At 43.2% G+C, this 18,923-nt stretch overlaps 1 protein-coding gene across 1 annotated transcript in view; it reads left to right on the top strand.

The window, feature by feature from the left end:
- The window catches only part of Nudcd3 (NudC domain containing 3), an 88,296-nt gene that overhangs the window by 30,924 nt on the left and 38,449 nt on the right, over positions 1 to 18,923 (top strand). The window lies entirely within an intron of this gene.

The raw sequence follows: 18,923 nt of genomic DNA, 5'->3' as shown, positions 1-18,923 counted from the left end.
TGAATAGTCTGTGGTAGGTGGGAAGAGGTGGCCTCACTGGAGGGAATGCTGTGGGGGACATCAGGGTGCCTTTCTGATACTTTCAAGTAAGCTGTGCCTTACCATGCCCTTTAACCATGGTTTTCTACCTTACCACATGCCAAAAAACAACACCGGCAGCCAACAATGAACTGCATCCATCTGGTTGCATTGCATCCTCTGCAACCAGGCACTTTGCAAAATAAGTATCTCCCTCTTTTAAATTATTTTTCTCATATATTTGTCCAAAGTGGTAAAAGTTTGATTACCACAGGGTTCCAAATAAAGCTGCCAGGGAATATTTGTCTGTACGTTTCAGTGGTGACACACACTTTATTACAATCTAGGAATAAAAGGTTTTTCCATAGCAGTTGCCACGTGGTACTGCACATGTCCCTGTCCACTGGTGTGTCAGGGTTTCTGGCTCCCCATCCTAATCAGCATTTGTTGTTCATTTTTTAAAAAAATTTTAGACATTCTTATAGGTATAGTGGAATGCCATTGTGGTTTGAAATTGAACTTCCCTAATAAGCAATGATGATGCAGTTCTTTATACCTTCTTTGGTAGTGTTCAGATCTCTTGTCTATTTTTAAAAATTGAATAGTTCATTTTCTTACTAAGTTTTCAGTGTTCTCTGTATTCCTGGATATGTATACTTTATTAGATATGTAATTTGCAGATTTTTTTAGTCTTTGAATTGTCTTTTTGATCTCTTAAATTTGCTTTTGTATTTAGGGCTGGAGGAGCTGGGGATCAAACCAAAGACCTTGCACATGTGAAACCCATACCATCTCTCCAGCCATAACTGCCTTTAGAAAATAGAGGGCTTTGTTGTTTATTTTATGTGCAGTTTTTTTTTTTTTTTCCCCCGAGACAGGGTTTCTCTGAATAGTTTTGGAGTCTCTTCTGGAACTCAGTTTGTAAACCAGGCTGGCCTCCAACTCACAGATATCTGTCTATCTTTGCCTCCTGAGTGCTGGGATTAAAGGTGTGCACTACTACCTGACTAATGCACTGGTGTTTTGCCTGCATGTTTATGCACCAGGTGTGCATACTTGATATCTGTGGAGGCCGGAAAAAGATGTCAGATCCCTGGAACTGGACTCAGATGGTTCTGTGCTGCCGTGTGGGTGCTGTGAAACAAACCTGGGTCCTCTGGGAGAGCAGCTGGTGCTCTTAACCTCTGAGCCAAACTCCGGCCCCAACAAGACTTTGTTTGTTTGTTTGTATGTTTTTTCAAGACAGAGTTTCTCTGTGTAACAGTCTTGGCTGTCCTGGGATTTCCTTTGTAGACCAGGCTGGCCTTGAACTCACAGAGATCCACCTGCTTCTGCCTCCCTAGTGCTGCCATCAAAATTGTGTGCCATCACTGCCAGGTTCCAAACAAGACTTCTGAGGATGTTTAGAATAGCAGTTTCTTATATGAATTGCAGCTTTTGATGTCACACCTAATTTTACCTAGCACAAATACTTTTAAAAACATTTCCTATGGGAAATTTTATAGTTTGATTTCTACTTAGGTCTGTGATGCATTTTGAGTTAATTTAGCGTGCGGCTCAGGATGCGGCTGGGAGTCCTTCTCCTGTATGTGGGCATTCAGTTGTGGTGGTGGTTATATTAAAAGGAGTTTATTGAACCCAGGGGTCATACTTGGCTAAGCATGAATGATGTAAACCCACAGCACCCATTTATTTTCTCTCTGGGTTTTTAAATGTCCCCATTCCTATCTCTTTGTCTTTGGTATCCTGCGCCTTCTCCTGTCCCTGTTCCTTTCATGTTCTTTAATCACTGTGCTTGGTTTTGTGTGCGCTCAGTTCTCTTCTTACCAGTGATGACTTTTCAGCCTCTTCTTTAGCCTAGTCTTCCTCCTACCTTTGAATGTGGGTGTTGTGGAGTTATGTGTCTAATCAACTTTGTCTTTTTGCTGTACTCCTCTCTTGGAGAGCTCATTCTACTTTAGAGTCTGAAGCTACACATTTTTGCTACAGTTCAACTTTGCTCCCTGTTTTGGTCCCTCAGCTTATTTTTCCTCCCAATCAGAAGGTCTTCAGGTGATTGTATCAGCCAATGAACTCTTTTGTCTGTGAATAGTCTTATTATTCTCTCCCTTGCCCAAGCTCAGACCTGAGCCATGACTTCATGATTTATTGATATTCTGAACAAAGTGAACATATTTTTGAAGAGAAAAACCTACTGATTACTTTTCTGTCTGTTATTTTGGCATGAAGCTGATAGAGTAGAAGTGACAGGTAGACCATTACTCTAGTTTATCAACTTAGGCATAAGCAGGGCCTCACATGTGTTGTGTGGGTTATGGAGAGTATGTGTGTATGGCTGGGCTGATATAGAATGGGAACTTAGAATATGTCAGTTTTAGACTACATCTTAAAGTGATTTGCCGTCTTCCTGATGGTATTGTCTACTATGTTTCTAGCATCAAGGAAGCCAAGGGGCTTACTAGTGCCTGCATCATTGGGAAATGGCCTTGTTACCTATGACACCACATCCACTCGTTTCTCCAGTGCCTTTGAAGATATTTGGCCCTTCGAAGAGCCTCTGGTTGGGTTAGCATCTGCTACCCATGTCTTCTCTGGGGTAGGCAAGGTCACCAGTCCTCAGGATTGACTATCTAGATTGATGGAAAGTGGCTCCTTGAGACATCTTTTTGCTACTCATGTTCATAGTGTGCTGCAAACTAGGAATTAACACCAGCTTCTACCTTCTTCCTCTAACTAGGCTCCTGAAATTGGAAGTGCAGGAAGGAGAACAGTGTAGGAAACAAGAAAAGCCTACTAAGGCCAGTAGAGTAGAGGCTGGAGGCCACCCAACTTGTGTTAGTGTTAGGAAGTCAAGTGCATCCTGGGGAGATCTGTCTTTGTGTCTGGTGGATTCAGACAAAGACTTGATAGTCTCCCTGTGGTCTTGGAGAACAGGAGTGAGGCAGGGGTTTTGGTTTTGCACAAACCTTGGAGTCTGTCTCTTTTTCCCCTCCTCCCACCCTTTTAAGATTTTCATTTTTATATTATGTATATGTATCTGCATGTAGGCATATGCACATGAATGCAGGTACTCCTGGAGGCCAGGAAAAGGAGTTGGATCACCTCAAGCTGGAGTTATAGGCAGTTGTAAGTGTTGGGAACTGAGCTCAGGTCCTTTACAAGAGTAGTAAGTGCTCTTAGTCACTGAACCATCTCTTCAACTCCAACCCTTTGGGCTTGTCTTTAGGCTCTAGAGAAAGCACTTATTGTAGTCTCTTTTAGCACTGGGGAAGGGCCACTCAGCCCCACCACTTAGAGAAGGCCATTAATGTCCTTCTCTGGAGGTTTTTGCTTTGGCTCTGGTGGTCATGGCTGTTGAACTTGCCTGGACTGCCATCTCATGTGGAGCATTAGCAGATGGACTTTGAGATCCACTCGCAACAGGTCTATAGTCAGGGAGTGAAATAGCCCTACAGCAAACTGTCTCCTTGTTAAAGGCTCTTTCTAAGCCAAGAGCTAATTGCTTTTTCTCAGCAGCATCAGTAAACACTCTCTTGTCAAAGCTGACTTTCTGACATTTGTTTCATTGCTGGCTGTTTATTGAAAGACTGACTCCATGTAATTTACTACAAAGAATTCTCAAATGATCATGATAAATATTGCCAGAAATCAGGCTGGGTTTCTGAGGTATTGCTTATTTACTTACTTGAGTTTTAGTTGAATTGTATGATTTGTTTGTTTGTTTTTTAAGACATTGTTTCTCTCTTTAGCCTTGGTTGTCCTGGAACTTGGTCTGTATGCCTTGCTGGCTTTGAACTTAGAGACCCAACCTGTCTCTGCCTCCTGAGTGCTGGAATTGAAGATGTGTGCCACCACTGCCTGTCTGTATGATTATGTGTGATGGAGTGAGTAGTAGTGCTAGTTGCAAAGGTAATAATACTACAAAGACTACTAATTTGTATATTTGCCAACAGTCAGTGTTCATCAATGATCCTCTGCCTCTGAAGCGATGTTTTTAGGGATGTAATCACAATAGACTGTTAGGCTTACAGTGAGTTAGACAATCTGTCTGGTACCTTAATGTCAAATGTAAACCAACAAGACAAAGTGCAGTCACACAACCCAGGTAGATAGGTGTTCGAAGGACCCTCTGGTCTGGGTTTTGGGCATTCCCACCAGCATTCCAGTCCTGTGGGTATAGGTTGCTGGAGAATCTTATCCCATTTATATGCAAAAGACGACCAAATTGGCTAACTTGGGGCTTTATAAATAGTAGGACTGTTTCTCCCGCCTGTCTTCATTCTGCTCAGTACTAAAATTTCCTGGCAGCCTGTAACTAATGAGAACGGAAAAGTACTGTTTGCAGAGCTTTAAACTAGCTGACTTGAATGCTGCTATGATGATGCCTTGTCATCAGTTGTTCTTTGAGGTTTCTTCCCAAGTTGAGCTTTCAACAGCAACTCTCTGATCAAAATTTCACATTGGTTACAGGAAAAAGCCCTTTTGTCGCCATGAGGCTAGGATATTATATTGTTAAGAACAATATAGGTTCCAGGCTATGTTAGGGCATCTGCTTAGATTTGAGGAGTCTAGTTTCTTGTGTCAGTTGGTAGTGGTTGGGCTGGTGTATCTGGAAAGTGTGCAGACTGTTGATTGCATGTGAGTCCTGTGCTGTTTCTATAGCACAGATGTTTGTTGTTTTCTCCTACTTTACTGATGAACACACATAGGCCTACAGAGCCAGGCATAAATAATACAAGGTCAGACTGCTGGCCATTGGCAGGACTGGGATTTCGACTAGTGTCTGTACACGCTAAATGGTACTGCTATTCCTTTTGTCTGAAATCCTTCTAAGATATAATTTGCCTTCAACCTGACTTGTAAAACCTCTTCTTTGGCTTTTTACTTTGTTGTTAGGGAGCATGTGAATTCATAGGGCTTCAGATTAGAGCCACTGTGCCCAGTGTCCATGCCGTGTGTCTCTCCATGCTGTGTTGATCTGCTCGGTTGCCACCCACCTGTGGGTTTGCATGCAGCAGCCTCTCCTACCCCTCTCCCCCTTCCCCAAGACAATCTTGAGGTTTCTCCACAAAAAAAACTGCAGGGACTTTAGCAGAGAGATAGTGTTGGAGGTTGAGAAGGGGCAGGTACCCAGTCAGAAGGTATAGCCTGTGAAAATAAACAATGGCAGGAGCTGGGCAGTGGTGGCACATGCCTTTAATCCCAGCACTTGGGAGGCAGAGGCAGGCGGATCTCCATGAGTTTGAGGTCAGTTTGGTTTATAGATCCAGTGCCAGGAGAGGCTCCAAAGCTACAGAGAAACCCTGTCTCGAAAAAACAATATATACATATATGCTTTAAAGAGCATTAACCTTCTTGTATTGTTGGGGAAGGGAATAAGCAAGTTTGAGGCTGAGGGTGGATGCATTATGTACTTTCACTCTTGAAGATACTAATACATGCTAATGTGGACTTATCTTCAGAAAATGGGGCAGCCAGCAGTTTCTGTTCAAATGTGTTCTGGTTTGCTATACAGGTTACAGGCAGCTGTCAGAGTGGATAGGGTAGGGAAGGTAGAAGATATATATGCTGGGAAACGGTTGCAGTGGTTTGGGTCTTTTGTGATGATGTAGTACCCTTTTGAGCTTGGGAGGCAGCAGGAGATTCAGCCAAAGCAGAACAGGTGGTGGGTGTGATGGTGGTGGAAAGTGAGGGCCTAGGGCCCATTTCTCATTCCAGAAGCAACCACTATGAAGGCGAGCAGAAGGACTTCCTAAGACTTCTTCTTTTGGTTCAGTTGAAGGTAAGAGGAAAATGACAGGACTAAGGAGTTGTCACACAAGACAAATGGGAAAGGCTTTTCAGCCTGTCTTCCACCCTTAGTTCTGATTGTTCTTGGCTCTGCCTTCAGTCCTTTCTCCCAGTGTAGCCTTACATCCTATGGCCTCTCTCTTTAGGCTAGTGCCCTCAAACACTGGCCTAGTCTACACTCTCTTTGGTGTTCCGTAGTTCACTCTCCACATGGCAGCTATATAATGCCTTTTTATTTATTTTTCCTTCTTTGAGGCTAATTATGTAGTCTGGGCTGGGTGTTAAGTTCACAGTTCTCCTGCCTTAGTCTCTAGGTACAGACATGTGCCCCTGTGCCTGGCTTAACCTTTTAAAAAACAATCAAATGATGTCAGTGCCTGTTCTCACCTTGCAGTACCTTCTGATCACTTTGTGATAAAGTTCTGAGCTGTTTTAGAATACCTGATTCTGCTTTGTCTGGTGTGATGGCCATGGGGCTCTTTGATGATGGCAGTGTTAGTAATTGTAGGGGTTTGAGTGATAGATGCCTTTATAGTCTTGGGCATTTGAAAAATTGGTCCCTAGTTGTGGCACTGTTTGAATAGGGTCAGGAGGTGTGGACTTGACGGAGGAATGGACTTTGAAGTTTCAGAAGCCTTGTGCCATTTCCAGTTCCCTCTCTGCTTGCTGTTTATGGCTCAAACTGTGAGTTCTCAGCTGTCCTGAAGCCAGGCCTCTCACTGCGGCGGTGGTGGATCCTTACACTTATGGAACAATGAACCCAAATAAAAACCCTTCCTTCAGACTGGGTGTGGAGGCACAAGCCTCTAGTCCCTGCTCTCAGAGGGCAGAGGCAGGTGTATTTATGTGAGTTAAGACCAGCCTGGCCTACAAAGTTGAGTTCCAGGACAGCTAGGGCTGTCACAGAGAATCCCTGTCTGGAAAACCAAACAAAAACCAAACAAAACCCCTTACTTTTGTAAGTTGCTTGGTCATGGTGGTGTTGTGCTCAAATTCTGAACTCCCAAATCACCAAGAGACCCATTCCGATGCAAAAGCAGAGAGTCTTTTATTGTTGTTTGAATGAGCTAACTGCATTAACTTGGGCTCTTCATCTATTCATCACGGTGGATGGTTAGAGAAGGACCCGGAGAAACCATGAGGTGGGGGAGTGGGGGATAGATATATTGGGTAGAGCAAGGGCAGTGTCTAGGAGTCTGCCACAGTCTCAGGATTGGTGTACTTCTGGACATGGACGACCTGTCCTTTGTTGGTTGGTCAACTGGTCCTTATGGCCTGTAGGCCCTCCCAGGGTGGTTGCTGTGCTCTGTGTGTCACTGTTGTATCACTTGTACCATAAAGCATGTCCATAGCCATAAAGCACATCCAGCATCCCTCCAGCTAACTGCTGATTGGTTCCTTGTCACAAGGATCTGACTTCCTAGTGACTAGGGCCATCCCAGCAAGGTCAGACATGTGCTGCTGAGTCAGGGCCTACATGCCTTTTTTGCAGCCTGTCATGGCTGCTGGGGAGGGGAGGCTGGTCCCTTCAGTGTCTCACCACAATAGAAAAGTAATTAATACAGTAGTATTGATGGTCCACATTAGTAAGAATATTAGTAATGGTGTCTACACATAACCCAGTGCTGGTGAAAAAGAGCCCCTGATATGACAAGATCTTAAAAACTTTTACTAGTTGGGGTCATTGTTGGCCTCATTTTAAAGATGAGGAAATTGAGGCTTTGAGGAAACTGAGCCTCTGAGCCTTGTGTGGACCCCATAGCTTGAATGATTCTGGCTCTAGACTTGAACTCCTTTCTCCTCCCTCCTGAGTGTTAGGATATATTTGTGAAAACCAGTTACTATCTACACAGTATTGCTACCTAGAACACAACCATATTTGGATCCTTCTGGTTTCCCTTCTAGTTATTGATCTTTTTTATTGCAAGATTTGGTTGCATTCAGGATCCACTTACACATCTCCTTCAGTTTGTGGCAGGCTCTGTTTGGGTTTTTTGGTGACTGGCAATATTGAAGAGGTCAGCTGTGTTGTATGATGTTCCTGACTTGGGTTGGGTTTAGTGCTTTCTTGTGATTAGACTAGGGCTACGGATTTAGAAGAAAAGGGAAGAGGGACCTTAGCTTTTTTTTTTTTTTTTACCACGACAGGCAGTAAAGTTCCTTTCTGTTCTCAGTCATTAGAGCTGCTATGCCTGTCCCTTCATACCCTGGTTATGAATTAATCAACCTCCTAAGAGGATAGAGGTGCTACAAGGAATGTGTGGGCATGTTAAAACCAACCACTGTCTGGTAAATACATTGGGGTAGATACTTAGATATCACACAGCTACTGTTTTCTTAAGGTTCTTTGCAACCCTGCTAGCTCTTTCAGCATTGTTATTCTGATACTCTTAATTGCTATTTCTCACTCCTCATTTCCTCCTGCATTTATTTGTGATTCAGTATAAGAATGGTGCTTTTCCCCTTTGTTTATTTTATTCAGCTTTTCTGTCTGCATGACTTGTATTTATTCTATTCTTTGCATTTTTATTTAGTACTGTTATTTGCCTTACTGCCCACCCTGTTCTCTGGCCCGTGTAGGCTCTCAGGTGAGCTCCTGTTGCTCTTTTGACATCCCTATACTCTCTCTCTGTCTCTCTCAAAAACTCACTTAAAATTTTATTTATATGCACTGGTGTTTTTGCCAGTGCACATTATCTGTATGAGGGTGTTGGATCGCCTGGAACTTGAGTTACAGACAGTTGTGAGCTACCATATGGGTGCTGGGAATTGAACCCAGGTCCTTCCTGGGTTGAGCCATCGCTCCAGCGGCCCTCCTCCCCCATATTATTTCTAGCATTTCTTTTAGTCTCTGGCTCAAAATGTATATGTTCTGGATTCATCTATGTCTTCTGTGTTTCAGTCCTAAAATCCTAAAGTTTCATTTTATTAGGGAACAATATTGAGAAATCAAGATGTAGGCATTCACAATGTCCATTGCTTCTGCTTTATTCTAGGCCCTAGGATATAGGTATGCTTACTGTCCTGTTACATACAGTGCCTTTGTAGAGTAGGTTGCTGGCCAGCACCTTGTGTAGTCTCTTTCATAGTTCCTGTGGACTTGAGCCCCAATTTCCTGCCTCTTCTGCCCTGGCCTGGGGTCATTTGCTCACTGTTCTTTCATGCTCTTGGGCTTTAGTGTACTGCTTGTAATTGCTGTTATCGCTCTCCACTGACTGGTAGATTGTGTCTGGGGTTTCCTTTTCCCTGCCATTGTGTGACAGGAACTGCAGTTCTGTGTGAGGTTTACACACTTTCTGACTATGGCTATAACCTGCAGTCACAGTGAGAATTTACAGGGCTCCCAGGTTCGTACATCCCTGCGTAGTGGCAGTTTCAAGAAGAAGCTTGCCCTGCCTGTGGAGTGTCTTCATGCTTTCACTCCATTTTGTTCTATTCTGTTCCACTGGATAGGTGTTATATACAAAATAGTATTCTTGAGTCTACCTTTACATTCTCCAATAGTATCTGGAGACTTTAGTCTTCTTGCCCTAATTATCTTACACTGAAGCGGAGGTCTGGATTAAGACTGAGTAGGCTAATTCATAATTAGTGAAACATGAAATGTTATGTTTTGAGGTGAAGAATTCACAGCTGCGGGAGTTAGTACCCACTGTAGCATTGGAAAAGTGTTTGTTGACTGTTGTGGAGGCTTTGAGAACAGACATATTCTGGTGAGGGAAAAATGCTTCAATGCAGGTAGGGGCCTATTGCTGAATATCTTGGATCACCATTGCAGTTCCCTTCTGGCTAGGGGTAGACATGCAGATAACTGAACCTTTTTTGTTTTCTCCTTTTAATGACATTATTCAAACTTAAAACATAAGTGACACATGTGAATGTTTTGCCTGCTATATCTATACATCATCATCTGTATGCCTCATGCCTTTGCAGGCCAGAAGAGGGTGTTGGATCTATTGGGACTGGAGTTACAAACAGTGTGAATTGCCATGTATGTGCCAAGAATCAAACCCAGGTTATCTGTAAGAGCAACCAGTGTGTGTTCCTAACTGCTGAGAAACATCTCTCCAGCCACACATTTGAAAAACTTTAAAAAAAAAAAAAAGTTCAGTGTGTGTGTATGTGTGTGTGTGAAGTGGGGAGGGGCCTATAGGAATGCCAGGGACAGATGTCAGTCTCTTTTTTCTACCCTTACAGGGGTTCCTAGGATTGGACTCATAATGCCAACACCTTTCCTTCTGAGGCTGTTTCCGAGAACTGGCATGGGGGGTCCATAGTCTTGAATAGTGATGGTGGCTTGGCTTACTCATTTCTCACTTGGGACTTTATTTCTTTTTTGAGGGAATTGAAGTAGACAAGCTGGTCTGAATGTTTCTGATTTTGCTTGCAATGCAAAGAAAGTAGAACCAGAAAATCTGATGTGCTTATATAATTCAGGGTAAGTATTTAGGGGGAATAGATAGATTATCTAATGTTTAAAAAATATATTATGAGTCTAAAAAATGAATAGCTCCTCTCTTGTTAAATTAATGTAATTTAAGAAAAACATCACTATACAAGCTTCTGTTTATTAATTAAAACAGTTTTGTTGTTGATATTAATTGACCAACTGGTATATTGATATGAAATATATTCTCTAAATTTTCATGTAAGTCTTGTGCATTTTCATGAACGTATTATGACTGACTGCACTTATGTTGCTTTATTTATTTTAGGTAAATATAGACTCGTAGTGGGAGTTTTTGTTTGTGTGCTTATTTGTTTTTGGTTTTTTTAAAGACAGGGTTTCTCTGTGTAGACTTGGCTGTCCTGGAACTCACTGCGTAAGCCAGGGTGGCCTTGAACTCACAGAGATCCACCTGCCTCTGCCTTCTGAGTGCTGGGATTAAGCATGTGTACCACCAACGCCCGGTATAGAAGTTGATTTTTAAACCATGTGTGTGTGATGTGTATGTATGGTATTAGTGCATGCATGCTCATGTGTATGTATGTGAATGCAGATACCCATGTGTGATGAAACATATGTGGAGGTCAGAGGACAACCTCAGTGGTCTCTTGTTGAATACTGCTAACTACATACACCATGCTAGGAGCCTGTGAGCTTCTGAAAATTCTCCCGTTTCCTCCCAGCACCGTAGGCACCAAGGGACTGCAGAAGTCTGGGTGCTGTATCTAACAGGCTTTCCGTTCTGAGGATCAAACTCAGGCTCTCATGTGTTCATGGCCAGTGTTTTAACCACTGTGCCATTTTGCCAGCGTGATGTTGATTCTTGGAAAACAAGGTGGTAGCAGTGCACACCTTTAATCCCAGTACTCAGAAGGCTGAGGCAGGTGGATCTCTGTGAGTTCAATGCCAGCCTGATCTACAGGGTGAGTCACAAAGAAACCCTGTCTCTACTCCTTCCCCACCAAGAAAAACTTAAAGTTGAGAATCTTCTGGCAAAACAGGTTTTACATGCATACACACCCATACATGAATGAAAATAAATATGCACAAACACAAAGGCATAATAATGGATTGATATTTCTTTGGTCCTTGAGGGAAGGAGTTTTGAGGATAGATGAGTTGATGTGAAAGGAAAGATTGATGTATTTGATCATGTTAAGATGAAGAGTTGTGGTTACACATTTTTAGAATGAATGAAGCTTAAAAACTAAGAAAGGATGTTTGTAATCTGTGAAGACATTAATGAATCCTTACCAAAATATATAGAGATGCATAAAGCAAGGGAATGGCAAACAAAAACAGCAAAGATGCAGCTAGAATTTTTTAGAGGATGTAAATGGCCAGTAAGCATATGAAAAGCTATTTGGCAGGTAAATATGAATTAAGACTATACTGATAGCTGCTTTTATTTATTATAATCCTTAAGGTTTTACTGTCTGATGGTATGATGAATGGATGCTGTGGGTTTTTATGGCATTACTCACATTGTTAGTCAGGGTGAAGTAGGACAATCACCTGAAAAACGGTTAAGCATTCTCTCTTAAGGTTGCACTTTACACCTTTGAATTCTCTCATGCATGCATATGGTAGACAAATTCTTCAGAGTTTCAGATAAAGAGAAAGGAAGGAATATAATGAATAGCTGTGAAACTTTTACCTTGCTTTATCATTTTAGCAGTGTGTCGTGGGTCCTGTAACATCTTTCTTCCTTCACCTGCCACATCACTCATATTTGTTCATTTGTTTTTTTCTAGAACAGATCCCAGACACCATTCAGTTTCATCCATTAAGTATTTTGGTGAAAGTAAGAATTTAAATTTAACATGATTTTCATATTTTACATAGTTGTAATTTTTTATTTTTTGAACTTTATTTATTCTTTTTTATATTTTATTTTTAAATTCATTTTACATACCAACCACAGTTCTCTCTCTAATGCAGATCGTGGAAGACCAGCTTCCAAAATCTGCTCCACATGATCTGAAAGTCACTTTCTTTATTACGCTTCTTCAGAACTCTCTCTAAAAGATCTCTTTGCTCTCTGCATGGCTGCTGCCGCCCTGCTGCCTCTGCCCTTTGCTCTCTCCCTCCTGACATTGCTGCTGCCTCTGCTGACCCTGCCTCCTGGGTGTCTGCCTTGTTGCCTTTTCCTCTGGCTCTCTTCTCTGCCTCCTGCCCCTGCCTTTCCTTCTATGCTGACTCTCCCTCTCACAGCCCAACTCTGGACAATTATAGGTGGTTTTACAGGGCCCTATCCAAACTCAAAGCATGAGTCATGTAGTTTCTTTCAGGCTAGGAATGTCACATTGACCCATGCATGTAGTTCTAAATTGGTGAGGGTTCCCAAACAGAAAATGACATTGGAAATCAAGACTTAACAATAACAGTTAGTTAGCTGGACCTTGAGCCTGAGACTGGGACTATGTGCAGACTAAAGTTTTCAAACTCTGGCTTTGAATCAGCAAAAACAATACCTAGGAGAATGACCTTGTGTATTTGTCTCTGGGGAAACCAGATAGTGTCTCTAGGGGCAACCACCCTGCTTTGAATATGCTCTGAAGTCTGTAAAGTGAGCTGTCTGTGTGAAAGGCTCTCTTTGTGACTGAGAATTATTATTTCTATTCATCAATATTACACAACTTAAGCAGAAAATCATCTTCTGGCCATCCAGTTATTATTATATGTGTGCCCAACAAGTATAAAACACCACCAAAGGGCTGTGGAAAGAACCACATGGCTGTTCTTATTAGGGGGCATAGCAGTGGTATCTGAGAAAGTTATGGACAGAAAACAACCAGTTATTCATAGTCAGTGACCTTGGCTTTGACAAGTGGGGTCCCCAATAACGCCTGGCGAGTCGGCTTTGACAAGTAGGATCTCCAGTGTCTAGTGGGTTGACTTGTTAAATACTATTTGTCACAGCTGTACAGTCCCATGGCCCTCTACACCCCTCCCTCCTCTTCTCCCCCTCCCTCCTACCACCCCAACCCACTGCCATCCACTCCTCAGAAAGGGTAAGGCCTCTCATGGGGAGTCAGCAAAGCCTGGCACATTCAGTTGAGGCAGGACCTAGTCTCACCCCCCCCCCCCAACATAATTTCTTAAAAATCGCTTGAGACCAGTCTGCTTATGATTGTTTCGTAAATGCCCTTATGTAGCTTTTTCTCCCACTAGCACTATCCATCCCACATTTGTCAGTGTACTTTCCAGACCCTGCACTGGCTAGTTGGTTGTGTTCCTGGTTTTAGTAACCATGCTTTTCTTTCTTTTTCTGTTCCTGCTTCTCATCATTTCTGAGGAATGCAAGTTGGAATTCATTTGATGCTTTGTATTTGGAAACAAGAATGCTTGCCAGGTTGGGCCCTCAGGTGGCATGTGGTATCCAGTCAACTCACAGAGATTTGGCGGGTGTTCTAGATGGTCTGTCCCATTGGCAGATTCTTCATCAGCCCTCCACTGGTGCTTAACTGTTTAAGAATGCTGCAGACAGCCAAGCGGTGATGGTGCACACCTTTAATCCCAGCACTTGGGAGGTAGAGGCAAGCGGGTCTCTGTGAGTTTGAGGCCAGCCTGGTCTACAAAGCTACACAGAGAAATCCTGTCTTGATAAATAAATTAAAAAAAAAAAAAAGTTCAGATATGTTGCTTTCATCACTGATCACAAGATAGTGATTCTCTTATCCCATTTTACCTTCACTATTTTCTAGATTTTCTATTAATTATAGTGCCTACAGTTTTATTAATGAATTTTAGAATGAATTGTATGCTGTCACAAAGATTACCACTGAAGTTTTGTTTTTTATTTTGTGAACTTAATAGCTTTCAGCCAATGTATTATACATTATACTGATAAATTGTCATGTGTTTGTGCACACAAGAAGCTGGTTCTGGAAATGGTGTTGCCATCCTGCAGTTCAGACCCAAGTGTTTTTATGTTAAATATCCTCCAAGACCCTTACTGGCTTGTGTCCCTTCTCCCTCCTCCCCAGCTTTGAGACAGAGAGAAAAATCAGCTAAAAACAGCCCAGGAGTAAAAAAAATGTATTTTCTAGAATAACTAGAAGGTGAACTGTTTCCAGCCTATACTTCTTTTTTTCCATGACTTAAAAGTGCCTCCAATGGAAGAAAGGGCCTGGAAGTTCAGCTCCAAGAGAAGACTCACTTAGGAACTCCATCCAGCGGTGCCTCAGCTGCCACAGTCACTTTTGTTGAATGTTGTGAGCGCTTAACGCTGCTGTCTGTTCTTTCACTTGGAGATGTCACCTAAGGGGACACTGTTGTACATAGGATCCCTGATGGGGAGCTCTAGCAAGCTGCTTTGGTGGGTCTTCCTCTGTGGGTTTCTGTTAGGTGTTTGTGAGCCCCCAATTTGATGACATCACCTTTCTGTTGTTTGCTCTTTTATTTGGAATCCTCACTCTGTCCTGCCCAAGGCTCTATTGGGAACTTGGAGTGGCTGCCTTTAATAGGACTGTCTATTTAATTCCTGCTGGATGTTTGAGTACCCGATTTGATGATGTTTGCTATTCGTCTGCTTACCTCTCTTCCTTCATTTATTTTTCCCTTTTTACTTGCTGTATACTTATTAAGTTCACTCATTCAAAACCAAAAGTATTGCTATCATTTCCCAGACTGTTCAGAACAGCACATGGCAGGTCTTCTTCTCCTTCTCCTCCTTCTCCTACTCCTCCTACTCTACATCTCCCTCCTCCCCCCTCCCCCCTGTAACAGGGTTTCCTGTGTAGCTTTGGAGCCTGTTCTAGAACTAGCTCTTGTAGACCAGGCTGGTCTTGAACTCACAAAGATCCGCCTCTCTCTGCCTCCTGGCTTCTTATTTCTAAAAACTTATTTTATATGTAGGTGTGTTTTTCCTGCATATATATGTCTGTGCACTACTTGTTTGCTTGATACCTGTGGGGGCCAGATGAGGTTATCAGATTCTCTGGAATTAGAGTTACAGACAGTTGTTAGCCACCATGTGGGTGCTGGGAATTGAACAGAGGAAGGGAAGCAGGATTAGGGCCTGGCAGGCATGAGTGTAAGGACTCTAGAGCAGGACAGTGCACCATTTTTCTAACAGTCTTATTTTACAAAGTGTCGGCAATGAAGAAAAGTTACTGGATTTCCACCAGTTGGAAAGGACTTTGGTAAATCCTAGGTTGAAACTTAGCACGGCCAGGGAAGTGTTGGCAAGAGAAGGAAGAGTCCTTTACAGGAGCAGAAGGAATGGGAAATGAGGACTTCCAATGACTAAACTATGAATATCTTGAAGACCTGAAGCCACAGATAGCCCAGAAAATTGTTGAGGCCCACACAGTCACAGTGACTTGATTGGAGACAGAGAGACAAGAGAGTGAGTTCAAAGTTGGAGAAAATGTCTACCTTCTGCTGACTGTCTCATGTCCTTGGCATGCCCATGCCACAGATGTACCCCCACATGTGTACATGTCACATAGGTACTGTGCGCGCGCGCGCACACACACACACACACACACACACACACACACACAGTTTCAGCTTGCTATAGCAAAATGCCACACACTGAATTCCTTTCCAAAGTCTACTTTCTGATGCTGTCATGGGAAGGCTGGGATTGGACACATGAATTTTGGAAGGACACAGATTTTCAGACCATTGCATACACACACATACATGATCCCTCTCCTGATGATTCAGTGGACAATGGAGGCCATGAGGTTGGTGGGGTATGATTCTTCCTATCTAGGTTGACTGAGGCTGTCAAGGATGGTGGACAGTGTCACCCATGCACAGTGTCAATGATCTTTGCATCACATTGTGCAGGATCACTGTGAATGTGCATAGTGTGGACAGAATTGATTGCAAGAGGTATAAAAGAATGGCTCACTTTGAGGAGAGGGGTGGCCTGGCAACACTGAACTCCACCTCTTCTCTGGTTGTGACCTTGGGAAGCCAACCCTCCATCTCTCTTCAATCATGTAGCAAATGCTTCTGTATTCACACTTTCTCAGGGAAAGAAATGGTGGGCAGGGCATATGACCTATTGAGTTACAAATTCATCTCTAGTTCGGGGTTGTATCTTGTACAAAAACATGTAGGTTAAGGATTTAGCCTTTTCTTATTTACCTTTTATCATAACATACTATTAGCTATGATAAACCCCAAATTGTCTTTGGACCTTTTAAAAAAACAAACAGAAGGAGAAGCTTGAGGTTAAGTTCTGATTGTTTGCCTAGCATGAATGAGGTTTGGGGTTCAGCACCTAACATTGAAAAACAGCAAGCAGAAGCAGAGAGACCCACTTGTTTTGAGTGACAGGGCTTCAGGCTGTAAAGTAGGTTGGGCTCCTGCCCATGCATGACACTTTTTCCTGTTCCCTGAGATGATGATGGTTCCTGGTGACAATACCAGCCACACCTACTTATTGCAGGTGATTCTGGTTCCCCAGCTTGTCCCACTTTGTGGTGCCTAGGCCTGCTGGGAAGGTTTTAGCAATCAAAACTGCTGTCTGCAAGGAAACTTAGAGCTTGTGGCCCATAGTACCCAGCAGAATGTGGGGCCTGGTCTGTGTTTTCTTTTACTTTGTCAAAAGCTTTCTTCTCTTGCTCATCAGGAACAGAGTGGGAGCTGCAGTGAGACCTGGGTGCTGACTCACTGTCTCACTCCTACCCTGATGCTGAAGTACTGGTGCTCATCCCCACTCCTCTGCCTCTTGCCTCCCCAAGCCTACAGCTGCAGGGGTGGCCCTGGATTTGCTGGGTGGGGCCCAGAGCCACTGCACTTGACAGGACACATATTTTTGCATACTGTCGGCTGGAAATACTCAACTTTATTTAAAGAGAATGTGGATTCTGAGTGCTAAAGAAAAGCAACCCCCAACTTGCTAGGGCTGTTTTAGGAGCAGTTTTCCTGCCTACTGTAGATGGAGACTTTGAGGCCCATGCCAGGGGCCCCGAGGTCTGTGCTGGAAGGTCATAGTGGGAAGATAGACTAGCAGGTTACAGGAGACAAATAAAGAGCCCCTAATGGGAATTCAGAGCTTCTGGGGGCCTGATATGGGGTCAGGCTGAGATTGGCAGCCCCCATGCCGTACTGATATGTTGGAGCAACTCTCCAGGGCCTTTCCCTTAGTACAGTTCCACCTTCTGAGAAGTCTTTGTGCGTATTCCCAGATCTCTGTCAAGTACTAGGACCATTTGGTTTTACTTTTATGTGAGATGGCTTTTATTTATGTTTTCATATTTTTAAAAATATTTTTTTAAAAAAATGTGTGCTAGTGTTTTGCCTTTGTGTATGTAAATGCTATGTGCCTGCAGAGGTCAGAAGAGCAAATTGGATCCCCCGGAACCTGGAGTCACAATGGGGTACCAGTTGCTCTGCAAGAGCAATAAGTGCTCTTAAGCACTGACCCATCTCTCTAGTCTTTTCATAGTTTTGTCTATTTTTATATGGTAAAATAGGGTTGTCAGTGAGAGAGATCTCTTTCTCTACTTTCCAGCTATAGAGGTAGCCACTGTTACTGCCCCCCACCTCAGAGATACCACCCCACATTCATGTGTGCCCATGCCAGTGGAAGCCCCCAGTATTTGCCACTAGACCTCATGTGGGTGGACCCCCTGGAAGCTTGGTGAGTGGGCAGTATTTTTTGTTGTTCCAAGTTTCTCTGTAGTCCATTCCAGGAGACTTTAGGAGCTGGGCTGAGGCTACTGCCCTGGCCCTGGGGTGGCCACTGGATCCTGGGGCCCACAGGTACACTCTGTCCACACTTGTTAAAATAGCTGTTTTTCTCTTAGTTGTTGAAATGTTTGCATATTACAGGGAATTTGAATATTACCTAAGGAAACAAAAAGCCCAGACTCCCTCTTACCACAAAAATCAGACCTGTTTATGCATGTATTTTCTTTTCCTCTTCCTGGAAGTTGAGGCCATACCATGTATAGAAATTATGTATCCTTCTTTTCCCCTCCATTTTCTTTTTTGTTGGGTTAGCAAGCTTTTCCCACACCTCTAGTCTTTGACAATACTGGACCTGTTATATACATTTTCTTTGTTCTGGTGCCTTCTTCTTGCTCTGTGATCATCAGTTCCTGTGTGTTTTTGCTGTTGCTGTACAGTGCCTTGGACAGTTTCAAGTTTGTGCCCATGCTGACTGGTCAGAGCCTGGTCTTCACGGTATTGAGTGCTGAAGTTTTGAATATCATCTCTGAAGCTAATTTCCTTAGCCACTCTGCTTTGTTGCCACATCAAAGCTCTATGACTTCATAGCTTAAACATCATTCATTGATTGTGACAATTATGTGATTAACATGTGAGATCAGGTATGGTCTGGCTCTCACTCTTGAAGAATGTAGGGAAGGATCCTTCTGGCTCCTTTCAGCTTTGGATAGAGGCTCACAATTCTTGTTCCACCATTTTACCCTCTGCCTGCTCCTCATGGCCACCTTTACAATGTTTTCCTGGATAAGTTGGTGTCCAAAGTCTCCCCTTTAAGAACAATGATCATACTGGGTCAGGCCCCACCTAAATGCCCGATTGTAACTGGATCACTTTTGAGGCCTCAGGGTTGGGGCTCAAAGATGTCATTGGGAGGACACAAATCATCCCTCAACAGCTTCCAGTTACCTGGCCCAGAGAATACAGGCCATGTTGGAGGCCATGTCTCTTGAATATATGGAGACAGTGTACACAT

The sequence above is a fragment of the Phodopus roborovskii genome, unplaced genomic scaffold (assembly GCF_943737965.1).
Source record: "Phodopus roborovskii unplaced genomic scaffold, PHOROB, whole genome shotgun sequence".
Lineage (NCBI taxonomy): Eukaryota > Metazoa > Chordata > Mammalia > Rodentia > Cricetidae > Phodopus > Phodopus roborovskii.
The sequence above is the reverse complement of the archived record's forward strand: the minus strand, read 5'-3'. Positions and strand labels throughout refer to the sequence as shown.